Consider the following 11,739-nt stretch of genomic DNA (forward strand, 5'->3'; position numbering starts at 1 on the left):
AAAACGGTGGCTCTGTTTGGCGAGGCACTCCTGGTAAAGAAGTGAGACAATCAGACTCTGTCAAAGCACGCACTGCAGAGCACAAAGTGGGCTTGCAACAAAGCCACTGTGTGACGTTGACGTGCGCTTAGTAAGAGCGTGTTTTCTCTCAGCTGTGGAAGAGGGTTCTAAACATTGGGGAAAGTTGCTCACTAGTGTTACAAACCTGGCTCACTGGTTTGCAACAAAGAGAGAGTCCACACAAAGTTTGCCAGGGAATAAGGAGATGTTTATTTAACTGAATATAATTAAAAGGAAAATAAAGTGCATATCCGTAGATCAGTGTGTGAGGTGGAGTGAGGTGGAATGAGGTGTGTGTGTGTGTGCAACAAACAGAGAACAAACCAAACTAACTAAACCATGTTGGCCATGTGGCGTCAACTGCTCAACCACCAGAGAGAGAGCAGAGTGACTCCAGCAGCCCTTTATAGAGGTAGGCCCCGCCTATAGGTGTGGCCAGCCATTTAGACGGCCCAACTACTATGGGGCTGCAGCAAAGGAAGAAGCTGTGGAGAGAGGCACAGATTAGTGAGGTTGTCACACCAGCCACGCTGTGGGCTGTGGCTAAGGCAATGGATTAGAAAAGCCTCTGGGGCTTCCCTGTGCACGTTTGAATCCTGCTGACAATGGCCCTTACTTTTGAGCTGTGGGAGCCCCCCAGTGATAACTTTGGAGACAACCCCGCACCTACTGACACGTCCAAGGTGCCACGTGCGGGTCTGAAAGCTGACAAAGTGATGCCACAGAAGCCGCAACTAGGATAAAATCTGCACCTCCAACTGGCTGTCTCTGGACGAGAAGCCGGTCCGACGGTGCGGCAGCTTTGCTGATTCAGGCGGCTCCAATTATGAAACAGAGGGGTCGTCTGCCGTTCAGTAAAAAAAAAACCTGACCCAGCTTTGCTGCGGTAGTGCACAGCGTCATCCGCAAAGCCGCTGCGGTGGGCCATCAATTACGTGCCAGCGCTCCCTCCAGCAATATTACTTTTCAGCTGCGGTGCTGTGTTACAAATGTTTACTTTGGTGAAGCAAGATCAAATTGTTGTGGTCACTTTCCAGAGTTGTAAAATGGACTTCCTGGACCACATTGTAACATGCAACGAGTGCCTGACGCGACCCGCCCCCCTTGATGCAGCCATCTTGCACATTTTGAATGCAGGGCTCTTTTCAGTCTCAATGCCAAGGGAAAGTGCCGACTGTGCAGTACATGGCTTCGCAGCGCAGCCGTGGTGGTCTCGGGGGTCGGTCGGCTGTGCCATTTCGGGTTGTCGTGGCCGAGTGGTTAAGGCGATGGACTAGAAATCCATTGGGGTCTCCCCGCGCAGGTTCGAATCCTGCCGACAACGCGAGGCGCTTTTGAGCAGCGGGTGCCCGGCGGCGACGTTCTGCTTTAAACTCTTTTCGTCGTCACTGCCCAGATAAATTTCGAAATTTTCAACAACAATGCAAAATGTGCGGCGATGGTGGTATAGTGGTAAGCATAGCTGCCTTCCAAGCAGTTGACCCGGGTTCGATTCCCGGCCATCGCAGTCCTCGCTCGAGCGGAAGTACACTGGCCTGGCTTTTGTAGGCAGTAAGGCAGCAAATGCCCTACTCTTCTACAGTGAATGGTGTCAAAGTGCTGCAAGAAATCGAACCAGGTTATACTTCCAGCCGTTGCAGTCAACAGCTTTTAAGGCAGTGTACAAAGTTGACCTCAATTCTTGTGGCCAGATTGCTTCTTCTGTCACCCACGCACCGGCTACACAAACACTGCACATGCACCGGGGGATGTAGCTCAGTGGAAGAGCGCATGCTTTGCATGTATGAGGCCCCGGGTTCAATCCCCGGCATCTCCAGCAGGTATTATGGAAAGACAAAAAACGGTGGCTCTGTTTGGCGAGGCACTCCTGGTAAAGAAGTGAGACAATCAGACTCTGTCAAAGCACGCACTGCAGAGCACAAAGTGGGCTTGCAACAAAGCCACTGTGTGACGTTGACCTGCGCTTAGTAAGAGCGTGTTTTCTCTCAGCTGTGGAAGAGGGTTCTAAACATTGGGGAAAGTTGCTCACTAGTGTTACAAACCTGGCTCACTGGTTTGCAACAAAGAGAGAGTCCACACAAAGTTTGCCAGGGAATAAGGAGATGTTTATTTAACTGAATATAATTAAAAGGAAAATAAAGTGCATATCCGTAGATCAGTGTGTGAGGTGGAGTGAGGTGGAATGAGGTGTGTGTGTGTGTGTGCAACAAACAGAGAACAAACCAAACTAACTAAACCATGTTGGCCATGTGGCGTCAACTGCTCAACCACCAGAGAGAGAGCAGAGTGACTCCAGCAGCCCTTTTTATAGAGGTAGGCCCCGCCTATAGGTGTGGCCAGCCATTTAGACGGCCCAACTACTATGGGGCTGCAGCAAAGGAAGAAGCTGTGGAGAGAGGCACAGATTAGTGAGGTTGTCACACCAGCCACGCTGTGGGCTGTGGCTAAGGCAATGGATTAGAAAAGCCTCTGGGGCTTCCCCTGCACGCTTGAATCCTGCTGACAATGGCCCTTACTTTTGAGCTGTGGGAGCCCCCAGTGATAACTTTGGAGACAATCCGCACCTACTGACACGCCCAAGGTGCCACGTGCGGGTCTGAAAGCTGACAAAGTGATGCCACAGAAGCCGCAACTAGGATAAAATCTGCACCTCCGACTGGCTGTCTCTGGACGAGAAGCCGGTCCGACGGTGCGGCAGCTTTGCTGATTCAGGCGGCTCCAATTATGAAACAGAGGGGTCGTATGCCGCTCGTAAAAAAAATAAACCCGACCCAGCTTTGCTGCGGTAGTGCACAGCGTCACCCGCAAAGCCGCTGCGGTGGGCCATCAATTACGTGCCAGCGCTCCCTCCAGCAATATTACTTTTCAGCTGCGGTGCTGTGTTACAAATGTTTACTTTGGTGAAGCAAGATCAAATTGTTGTGGTCACTTTCCAGAGTTGTAAAATGGACTTCCTGGACCACATTGTAACATGCAACGAGTGCCTGACGCGACCCGCCCCCTTGATGCAGCCATCTTGCACATTTTGAATGCAGGGCTCTTTTCAGTCTCAATGCCCAGGGAAAGTGCCGACTGTGCAGTACATGGCTTCGCGGCGCAGCCGTGGTGGTCTCGGGGTCGGTCGGCTGTGCCGCTCGGGTTGTCGTGGCCGAGTGGTTAAGGCGATGGACTAGAAATCCATTGGGGTCTCCCCGCCGCAGGTTCGAATCCTGCCGACACCGCGAGGCGCTTTTGAGCAGCGGGTGCCCGGCGGCGACGTTCTGCTTTAAACTCTTTTCGTCGTCACTGCCCAGATAAATTTCAAATTTTCAACAAAATGCAAAATGTGCGGCGATGGTGGTATAGTGGTAAGCATAGCTGCCTTCCAAGCAGTTGACCCGGGTTCGATTCCCGGCCATCGCAGTCCTCGCTTGAGCGGAAGTACACTGGCCTGGCTTTTGTAGGCAGTAAGGCAGCAAATGCCCTACTCTTCTACAGTGAATGGTGTCAAAGTGCTGCAAGAAATCGAACCAGGTTATACTTCCAGCCGTTGCAGTCAACAGCTTTTAAGGCAGTGTACAAAGTTGACCTCAATTCTTGTGGCCAGATTGCTTCTTCTGTCACCCACGCACCGGCTACACAAACACTGCACATGCACCGGGGGATGTAGCTCAGTGGAAGAGCGCATGCTTTGCATGTATGAGGCCCCGGGTTCAATCCCCGGCATCTCCAGCAGGTATTATGGAAAGACAAAAACGGTGGCTCTGTTTGGCGAGGCACTCCTGGTAAAGAAGTGAGACAATCAGACTCTGTCAAAGCACGCACTGCAGAGCACAAAGTGGGCTTGCAACAAAGCCACTGTGTGATGTTGACGTGCGCTTAGTGAGAGCGTGTTTTCTCTCAGCTGTGGAAGAGGGTTCTAAACATTGGGGAATGTTGCTCACTTGTGTTACAACCCTCTCTCACTGATGTGTAACAAAGAGAGAGTCCGCACAAAGTTTGCCAGGGAATAAGGAGATGTTTATTTAACTGAATATAATTAAAAGGAAAATAAAGTGCATATCCGTAGATCAGTGTGTGAGGTGGAGTGAGGTGGAATGAGGTGTGTGTGTGTGTGTGCAACAAACAGAGAACAAACCAAACTAACTAAACCATGTTGGCCATGTGGCGTCAACTGCTCAACCACCAGAGAGAGAGCAGAGTGACTCCAGCAGCCCTTTTATAGAGGTAGGCCCCGCCTATAGGTGTGGCCAGCCATTTAGACGGCCCAACTACTATGGGGCTGCAGCAAAGGAAGAAGCTGTGGAGAGAGGCACAGATTAGTGAGGCCGTCACACCAGCCACGCTGTGGGCTGTGGCTAAGGCAATGGATTAGAAAAGCCTCTGGGGCTTCCCTGTGCACGTTTGAATCCTGCTGACAATGGCCCTTACTTTTGAGCTGTGGGAGCCCCCCAGTGATAACTTTGGAGACAACCCCGCACCTACTGACACGTCCAAGGTGCCACGTGCGGGTCTGAAAGCTGACAAAGTGATGCCACAGAAGCCGCAACTAGGATAAAATCTGCACCTCCGACTGGCTGTCTCTGGACGAGAAGCCGGTCCGGCCAGTGCGGCAGCTTTGCTGATTCAGGCGGCTCAATTATGAAACAGAGGGGTCGCCTGCCGTTCGTAAAAAAAATAAACCCGACCCAGCTTTGCTGCGGTAGTGCACAGCGTCACCCGCAAAGCCGCTGCGGTGGGCCATCAATTACGTGCATTGCTCCCTCCAGCAATATTACTTTTCAGCTGCGGTGCTGTGTTACAAATGTTTACTTTGGTGAAGCAAGATCAAATTGTTGTGGTCACTTTCCAGAGTTGTAAAATGGACTTCCTGGACCACATTGTAACATGCAACGAGTGCCTGACGCGACCCGCCCCCCTTGATGCAGCCATCTTGCACATTTTGAATGCAGGGCTCTTTTCAGTCTCAATGCCCAGGGAACGTGCCGACTGTGCAGTACATGGCTTCGTGCGCAGCCGTGGTGGTCTCGGGGGTCGGTCGGCTGTGCCATTTCGGGTTGTCGTGGCCGAGTGGTTAAGGCGATGGACTAGAAATCCATTGGGGTCTCCCCGCGCAGGTTCGAATCCTGCCGACAACGCGAGGCGCTTTTGAGCAGCGGGTGCCCGGCGGCGACGTTCTGCTTTAAACTCTTTTCGTCGTCACTGCCCAGATAAATTTCGAAATTTTCAACAAAAATGCAAAATGTGCGGCGATGGTGGTATAGTGGTAAGCATAGCTGCCTTCCAAGCAGTTGACCGGGTTCGATTCCCCGCCATCGCAGTCCTCGCTTGAGCGGAAGTACACTGGCCTGGCTTTTGTAGGCAGTAAGGCAGCAAATGCCCTACTCTTCTACAGTGAATGGTGTCAAAGTGCTGCAAGAAATCGAACCAGGTTATACTTCCAGCCGTTGCAGTCAACAGCTTTTAAGGCAGTGTACAAAGTTGACCTCAATTCTTGTGGCCAGATTGCTTCTTCTGTCACCCAGGCACCGGCTACACAAACACTGCACATGCACCGGGGATGTAGCTCAGTGGAAGAGCGCATGCTTTGCATGTATGAGGCCCCGGGTTCAATCCCCGGCATCTCCAGCAGGTATTATGGAAAGACAAAAAACGGTGGCTCTGTTTGGCGAGGCACTCCTGGTAAAGAAGTGAGACAATCAGACTCTGTCAAAGCACGCACTGCAGAGCACAAAGTGGGCTTGCAACAAAGCCACTGTGTGACGTTGACGTGCGCTTAGTGAGAGCGTGTTTTCTCTCAGCTGTGGAAGAGGGTTCTAAACATTGGGGAAAGTTGCTCACTAGTGTTACAAACCTGGCTCACTGGTTTGCAACAAAGAGAGAGTCCACACAAAGTTTGCCAGGGAATAAGGAGATGTTTATTTAACTGAATATAATTAAAAGGAAAATAAAGTGCATATCCGTAGATCAGTGTGTGAGGTGGAGTGAGGTGGAATGAGGTGTGTGTGTGTGTGTGTGCAACAAACAGAGAACAAACCAAACTAACTAAACCATGTTGGCCATGTGGCGTCAACTGCTCAACCACCAGAGAGAGAGCAGAGTGACTCCAGCAGCCCTTTTATAGAGGTAGGCCCCGCCTATAGGTGTGGCCAGCCATTTAGACGGCCCAACTACTATGGGGCTGCAGCAAAGGAAGAAGCTGTGGAGAGAGGCACAGATTAGTGAGGGTTCACACCAGCCACGCTGTGGGCTGTGGCTAAGGCAATGGATTAGAAAAGCCTCTGGGGCTTCCCTGTGCACGCTTGAATCCTGCTGACAATGGCCCTTACTTTTGAGCTGTGGGAGCCCCCAGTGATAACTTTGGAGACAACCCCGCACCTACTGACACGTCCAAGGTGCCACGTGCGGGTCTGAAAGCTGACAAAGTGATGCCACAGAAGCCGCAACTAGGATAAAATCTGCACCTCCGACTGGCTGTCTCTGGACGAGAAGCCGGTCCGACGGTGCGGCAGCTTTGCTGATTCAGGCGGCTCAATTATGAAACAGAGGGGTCGTGTGCCGTTCGTAAAAAAAATAAACCCGACCCAGCTTTGCTGCGGTAGTGCACAGCGTCACCCGCAAAGCCGCTGCGGTGGGCCATCAATTACGTGCCAGCGCTCCCTCCAGCAATATTACTTTTCAGCTGCGGTGCTGTGTTACAAATGTTTACTTTGGTGAAGCAAGATCAAATTGTTGTGGTCACTTTCCAGAGTTGTAAAATGGACTTCCTGGACCACATTGTAACATGCAACGAGTGCCTGACGCGACCGCCCCCTTGATGCAGCCATCTTGCACATTTTGAATGCAGGGCTCTTTTCAGTCTCAATGCCCAGGGAAAGTGCCGACTGTGCAGTACATGGCTTCGCGGCGCAGCCGTGGTGGTCTCGGGGTCGGTCGGCTGTGCCGTTTCGGGTTGTCGTGGCCAAGTGGTTAAGGCGATGGACTAGAAATCCATTGGGGTCTCCCCGCGCAGGTTCGAATCCTGCCGACAACGCGAGGCGCTTTTGAGCAGCGGGTGCCCGGCGGCGACGTTCTGCTTTAAACTCTTTTCGTCGTCACTGCCCAGATAAATTTCGAAATTTTCAACAAAAATGCAAAATGTGCGGCGATGGTGGTATAGTGGTAAGCATAGCTGCCTTCCAAGCAGTTGACCCGGGTTCGATTCCCGGCCATCGCAGTCCCTCGCTTCGAGCGGAAGTACACTGGCCTGGCTTTTGTAGGCAGTAAGGCAGCAAATGCCCTACTCTTCTACAGTGAATGGTGTCAAAGTGCTGCAAGAAATCGAACCAGGTTATACTTCCAGCCGTTGCAGTCAACAGCTTTTAAGGCAGTGTACAAAGTTGACCTCAATTCTTGTGGCCAGATTGCTTCTTCTGTCACCCACGCACCGGCTACACAAACACTGCACATGCACCGGGGGATGTAGCTCAGTGGAAGAGCGCATGCTTTGCATGTATGAGGCCCCAGGTTCAATCCCGGCATCTCCAGCAGGTATTATGGAAAGACAAAAACGGTGGCTCTGTTTGGCGAGGCACTCCTGGTAAAGAAGTGAGACAATCAGACTCTGTCAAAGCACGCACTGCAGAGCACAAAGTGGGCTTGCAACAAAGCCACTGTGTGACGTTGACGTGCGCTTAGTGAGAGCGTGTTTTCTCTCAGCTGTGGAAGAGGGTTCTAAACATTACAAACCTGGCTCACTGGTTTGCAACAAAGAGAGAGTCCACACAAAGTTTGCCAGGGAATAAGGAGATGTTTATTTAACTGAATATAATTAAAAGGAAAATAAAGTGCATATCCGTAGATCAGTGTGTGAGGTGGAATGAGGTGTGTGTGTGTGTGTGCAACAAACAGAGAACAAACCAAACTAACTAAACCATGTTGGCCATGTGGCGTCAACTGCTCAACCACCAGAGAGAGAGCAGAGTGACTCCAGCAGCCCTTTTATAGAGGTAGGCCCCGCCTATAGGTGTGGCCAGCCATTTAGACGGCCCAACTACTATGGGGCTGCAGCAAAGGAAGAAGCTGTGGAGAGAGGCACAGATTAGTGAGGCCGTCACACACTAGCCATGCTGTGGGCTGTGGCTAAGGCAATGGATTAGAAAAGCCTCTGGGGCTTCCCTGTGCACGCTTGAATCCTGCTGACAATGGCCCTTACTTTTGAGCTGTGGGAGCCCCCAGTGATAACTTTGGAGACAACCCGCACCTACTGACACGTCCAAGGTGCCACGTGCGGGTCTGAAAGCTGACAAAGTGATGCCACAGAAGCCGCAACTAGGATAAAATCTGCACCTCCGACTGGCTGTCTCTGGACGAGAAGCCGGTCCGACGGTGCGGCAGCTTTGCTGATTCAGGCGGCTCCAATTATGAAACAGAGGGGTCGTGTGCCGTTCGTAAAAAAAATAAACCCGACCCAGCTTTGCTGCGGTAGTGCACAGCGTCACCCGCAAAGCCGCTGCGGTGGGCCATCAATTACGTGCCAGCGCTCCCTCCAGCAATATTACTTTTCAGCTGCGGTGCTGTGTTACAAATGTTTACTTTGGTGAAGCAAGATCAAATTGTTGTGGTCACTTTCCAGAGTTGTAAAATGGACTTCCTGGACCACATTGTAACATGCAACGAGTGCCTGACGCGACCCGCCCCCCTTGATGCAGCCATCTTGCACATTTTGAATGCAGGGCTCTTTTCAGTCTCAATGCCCAGGAACGTGCCGACTGTGCAGTACATGGCTTCGCGGCGCAGCCGTGGTGGTCTCGGGGGTCGGTCGGCTGTGCCATTTCGGGTTGTCGTGGCCGAGTGGTTAAGGCGATGGACTAGAAATCCATTGGGGTCTCCCGCGCAGGTTCGAATCCTGCCGACAACGCGAGGCGCTTTTGAGCAGCGGGTGCCCGGCCGCGACGTTCTGCTTTAAACTCTTTTTAAATGCGTCACTGCCCAGATAAATTTCAAATTTTCAACAAAAATGCAACACGTGCGGCGATGGTGGCATAGTGGTAAGCATAGCTGCCTTCCAAGCAGTTGACCGGGTTCGATTCCGCCATCGCAGTCCCTCGCTTGAGCGGAAGTACACTGGCCTGGCTTTTGTAGGCAGTAAGGCAGCAAATGCCCTACTCTTCTACAGTGAATGGTGTCAAAGTGCTGCAAGAAATCGAACCAGGTTATACTTCCAGCCGTTGCAGTCAACAGCTTTTAAGGCAGTGTACAAAGTTGACCTCAATTCTTGTGGCCAGATTGCTTCTTCTGTCACCCAGGCACCGGCTACACAAACACTGCACATGCACCGGGGGATGTAGCTCAGTGGAAGAGCGCATGCTTTGCATGTATGAGGCCCCGGGTTCAATCCCCGGCATCTCCAGCAGGTCTTATGGAAAGACAAAAACGGTGGCTCTGTTTGGCGAGGCACTCCTGGTAAAGAAGTGAGACAATCAGACTCTGTCAAAGCACGCACTGCAGAGCACAAAGTGGGCTTGCAACAAAGCCACTGTGTGACGTTGACGTGCGCTTAGTGAGAGCGTGTTTTCTCTCAGCTGTGGAAGAGGGTTCTAAACATTGGGGAAAGTTGCTCACTAGTGTTACAAACCTGGCTCACTGGTTTGCAACAAAGAGAGAGTCCACACAAAGTTTGCCAGGGAATAAGGAGATGTTTATTTAACTGAATATAATTAAAAGGAAAATAAAGTGCATATCCGTAGATCAGTGTGTGAGGTGGAGTGAGGTGGAATGAGGTGTGTGTGTGTGTGTGTGTGCAACAAACAGAGAACAAACCAAACTAACTAAACCATGTTGGCCATGTGGCGTCAACTGCTCAACCACCAGAGAGAGAGCAGAGTGACTCCAGCAGCCCTTTTATAGAGGTAGGCCCCGCCTATAGGTGTGGCCAGCCATTTAGACGGCCCAACTACTATGGGGCTGCAGCAAAGGAAGAAGCTGTGGAGAGAGGCACAGATTAGTGAGGCCGTCACACCAGCCACGCTGTGGGCTGTGGCTAAGGCAATGGATTAGAAAAGCCTCTGGGGCTTCCCTGCACGCTTGAATCCTGCTGACAATGGCCCTTACTTTTGAGCTGTGGGAGCCCCCAGTGATAACTTTGGAGACAACCCGCACCTACTGACACGTTCAAGGTGCCACGTGCGGGTCTGAAAGCTGACAAAGTGATGCCACAGAAGCCGCAACTAGGATAAAATCTGCACCTCCGACTGGCTGTCTCTGGACGAGAAGCCGGTCCGACGGTCGCGGCAGCTTTGCTGATTCAGGCGGCTCCAATTATGAAACAGAGGGTCGTGTGCCGTTCAGTAAAAAAAAAACCTGACCCAGCTTGGCTGCGGTAGTGCACAGCGTCACCCGCAAAGCCGCTGCGGTGGGCCATCAATTACGTGCCAGCGCTCCCTCCAGCAATATTACTTTTCAGCTGCGGTGCTGTGTTACAAATGTTTACTTTGGTGAAGCAAGATCAAATTGTTGTGGTCACTTTCCAGAGTTGTAAAATGGACTTCCTGGACCACATTGTAACATGCAACGAGTGCCTGACGCGACCCGCCCCCCTTGATGCAGCCATCTTGCACATTTTGAATGCAGGGCTCTTTTCAGTCTCAATGCCCAGGGAACGTGCCGACTGTGCAGTACATGGCTTCGTGCGCCGCCGCGTGGTGGTCTCGGGGTCGGTCGGCTGTGCCGCTCGGGTTGTCGTGGCCGAGTGGTTAAGGCGATGGACTAGAAATCCATTGGGGTCTCCCCGCGCAGGTTCGAATCCTGCCGACAACGCGAGGCGCTTTTGAGCAGCGGGTGCCCGGCGGCGACGTTCTGCTTTAAACTCTTTTCGTCGTCACTGCCCAGATAAATTTCGAAATTTTCAACAAAAATGCAAAATGTGCGGCGATGGTGGTATAGTGGTAAGCATAGCTGCCTTCCAAGCAGTTGACCCGGTTCGATTCCCGCCATCGCAGTCCTCGCTCGAGCGGAAGTTCACTGGCCTGGCTTCTGTAGGCAGTAAGGCAGCAAATGCCCTACTCTTCTACAGTGAATGGTGTCAAAGTGCTGCAAGAAATCGAACCAGGTTATACTTCCAGCCGTTGCAGTCAACAGCTTTTAAGGCAGTGTACAAAGTTGACCTCAATTCTTGTGGCCAGATTGCTTCTTCTGTCACCCACGCACCGGCTACACAAACACTGCACATGCACCGGGGGATGTAGCTCAGTGGAAGAGCGCATGCTTTGCATGTATGAGGCCCCGGGTTCAATCCCCGGCATCTCCAGCAGGTATTATGGAAAGACAAAAAACGGTGGCTCTGTTTGGCGAGGCACTCCTGGTAAAGAAGTGAGACAATCAGACTCTGTCAAAAGCACGCACTGCAGAGCACAAAGTGGGCTTGCAACAAAGCCACTGTGTGACGTTGACGTGCGCTTAGTGAGAGCGTGTTTTCTCTCAGCTGTGGAAGAGGGTTCTAAACATTACAAACCTGGCTCACTGGTTTGCAACAAAGAGAGAGTCCACACAAAGTTTGCCAGGGAATAAGGAGATGTTTATTTAACTGAATATAATTAAAAGGAAAATAAAGTGCATATCCGTAGATCAGTGTGTGAGGTGGAGTGAGGTGGAATGAGGTGTGTGTGTGTGTGCAACAAACAGAGAACAAACCAAACTAACTAAACCATGTTGGCCATGTGG

At 51.6% G+C, this 11,739-nt stretch overlaps 16 non-coding genes across 16 annotated transcripts; all 16 read left to right on the top strand.

Annotated features, from left to right (window-relative positions):
* Nucleotides 1-1,302: 1,302 nt before the first annotated feature.
* trnas-aga (transfer RNA serine (anticodon AGA)) lies at nt 1,303-1,384 on the top strand. The gene has a single exon. It is a non-coding gene; the product is annotated as a tRNA-Ser (tRNA).
* A 111-nt stretch (nt 1,385-1,495) lies between these two features.
* On the top strand, nt 1,496-1,567 carry trnag-ucc (transfer RNA glycine (anticodon UCC)). Its single transcript has one exon. It is a non-coding gene; the product is annotated as a tRNA-Gly (tRNA).
* Nucleotides 1,568-1,804: 237 nt separating this feature from the next.
* Nucleotides 1,805-1,876, top strand: trnaa-ugc (transfer RNA alanine (anticodon UGC)). The gene has a single exon. It is a non-coding gene; the product is annotated as a tRNA-Ala (tRNA).
* Nucleotides 1,877-3,197: 1,321 nt separating this feature from the next.
* trnas-aga (transfer RNA serine (anticodon AGA)) lies at nt 3,198-3,281 on the top strand. The gene has a single exon. It is a non-coding gene; the product is annotated as a tRNA-Ser (tRNA).
* A 109-nt stretch (nt 3,282-3,390) lies between these two features.
* On the top strand, nt 3,391-3,462 carry trnag-ucc (transfer RNA glycine (anticodon UCC)). The gene has a single exon. It is a non-coding gene; the product is annotated as a tRNA-Gly (tRNA).
* A 237-nt stretch (nt 3,463-3,699) lies between these two features.
* On the top strand, nt 3,700-3,771 carry trnaa-ugc (transfer RNA alanine (anticodon UGC)). Its single transcript has one exon. It is a non-coding gene; the product is annotated as a tRNA-Ala (tRNA).
* A 1,324-nt stretch (nt 3,772-5,095) lies between these two features.
* trnas-aga (transfer RNA serine (anticodon AGA)) lies at nt 5,096-5,177 on the top strand. Its single transcript has one exon. It is a non-coding gene; the product is annotated as a tRNA-Ser (tRNA).
* A 111-nt stretch (nt 5,178-5,288) lies between these two features.
* trnag-ucc (transfer RNA glycine (anticodon UCC)) lies at nt 5,289-5,359 on the top strand. The gene has a single exon. It is a non-coding gene; the product is annotated as a tRNA-Gly (tRNA).
* Nucleotides 5,360-5,595: 236 nt separating this feature from the next.
* Nucleotides 5,596-5,667, top strand: trnaa-ugc (transfer RNA alanine (anticodon UGC)). Its single transcript has one exon. It is a non-coding gene; the product is annotated as a tRNA-Ala (tRNA).
* A 1,323-nt stretch (nt 5,668-6,990) lies between these two features.
* Nucleotides 6,991-7,072, top strand: trnas-aga (transfer RNA serine (anticodon AGA)). The gene has a single exon. It is a non-coding gene; the product is annotated as a tRNA-Ser (tRNA).
* A 111-nt stretch (nt 7,073-7,183) lies between these two features.
* On the top strand, nt 7,184-7,255 carry trnag-ucc (transfer RNA glycine (anticodon UCC)). Its single transcript has one exon. It is a non-coding gene; the product is annotated as a tRNA-Gly (tRNA).
* Nucleotides 7,256-7,494: 239 nt separating this feature from the next.
* trnaa-ugc (transfer RNA alanine (anticodon UGC)) lies at nt 7,495-7,565 on the top strand. The gene has a single exon. It is a non-coding gene; the product is annotated as a tRNA-Ala (tRNA).
* A 1,292-nt stretch (nt 7,566-8,857) lies between these two features.
* trnas-aga (transfer RNA serine (anticodon AGA)) lies at nt 8,858-8,938 on the top strand. The gene has a single exon. It is a non-coding gene; the product is annotated as a tRNA-Ser (tRNA).
* A 420-nt stretch (nt 8,939-9,358) lies between these two features.
* trnaa-ugc (transfer RNA alanine (anticodon UGC)) lies at nt 9,359-9,430 on the top strand. The gene has a single exon. It is a non-coding gene; the product is annotated as a tRNA-Ala (tRNA).
* Nucleotides 9,431-10,754: 1,324 nt separating this feature from the next.
* Nucleotides 10,755-10,836, top strand: trnas-aga (transfer RNA serine (anticodon AGA)). Its single transcript has one exon. It is a non-coding gene; the product is annotated as a tRNA-Ser (tRNA).
* Nucleotides 10,837-11,254: 418 nt separating this feature from the next.
* On the top strand, nt 11,255-11,326 carry trnaa-ugc (transfer RNA alanine (anticodon UGC)). The gene has a single exon. It is a non-coding gene; the product is annotated as a tRNA-Ala (tRNA).
* Nucleotides 11,327-11,739: the final 413 nt, after the last annotated feature.

Source organism: Plectropomus leopardus, chromosome 12 (genome assembly GCF_026936395.1).
Source record: "Plectropomus leopardus strain MGB_pleo_1.0 chromosome 12, ASM2693639v1, whole genome shotgun sequence".
Lineage (NCBI taxonomy): Eukaryota > Metazoa > Chordata > Actinopteri > Perciformes > Serranidae > Plectropomus > Plectropomus leopardus.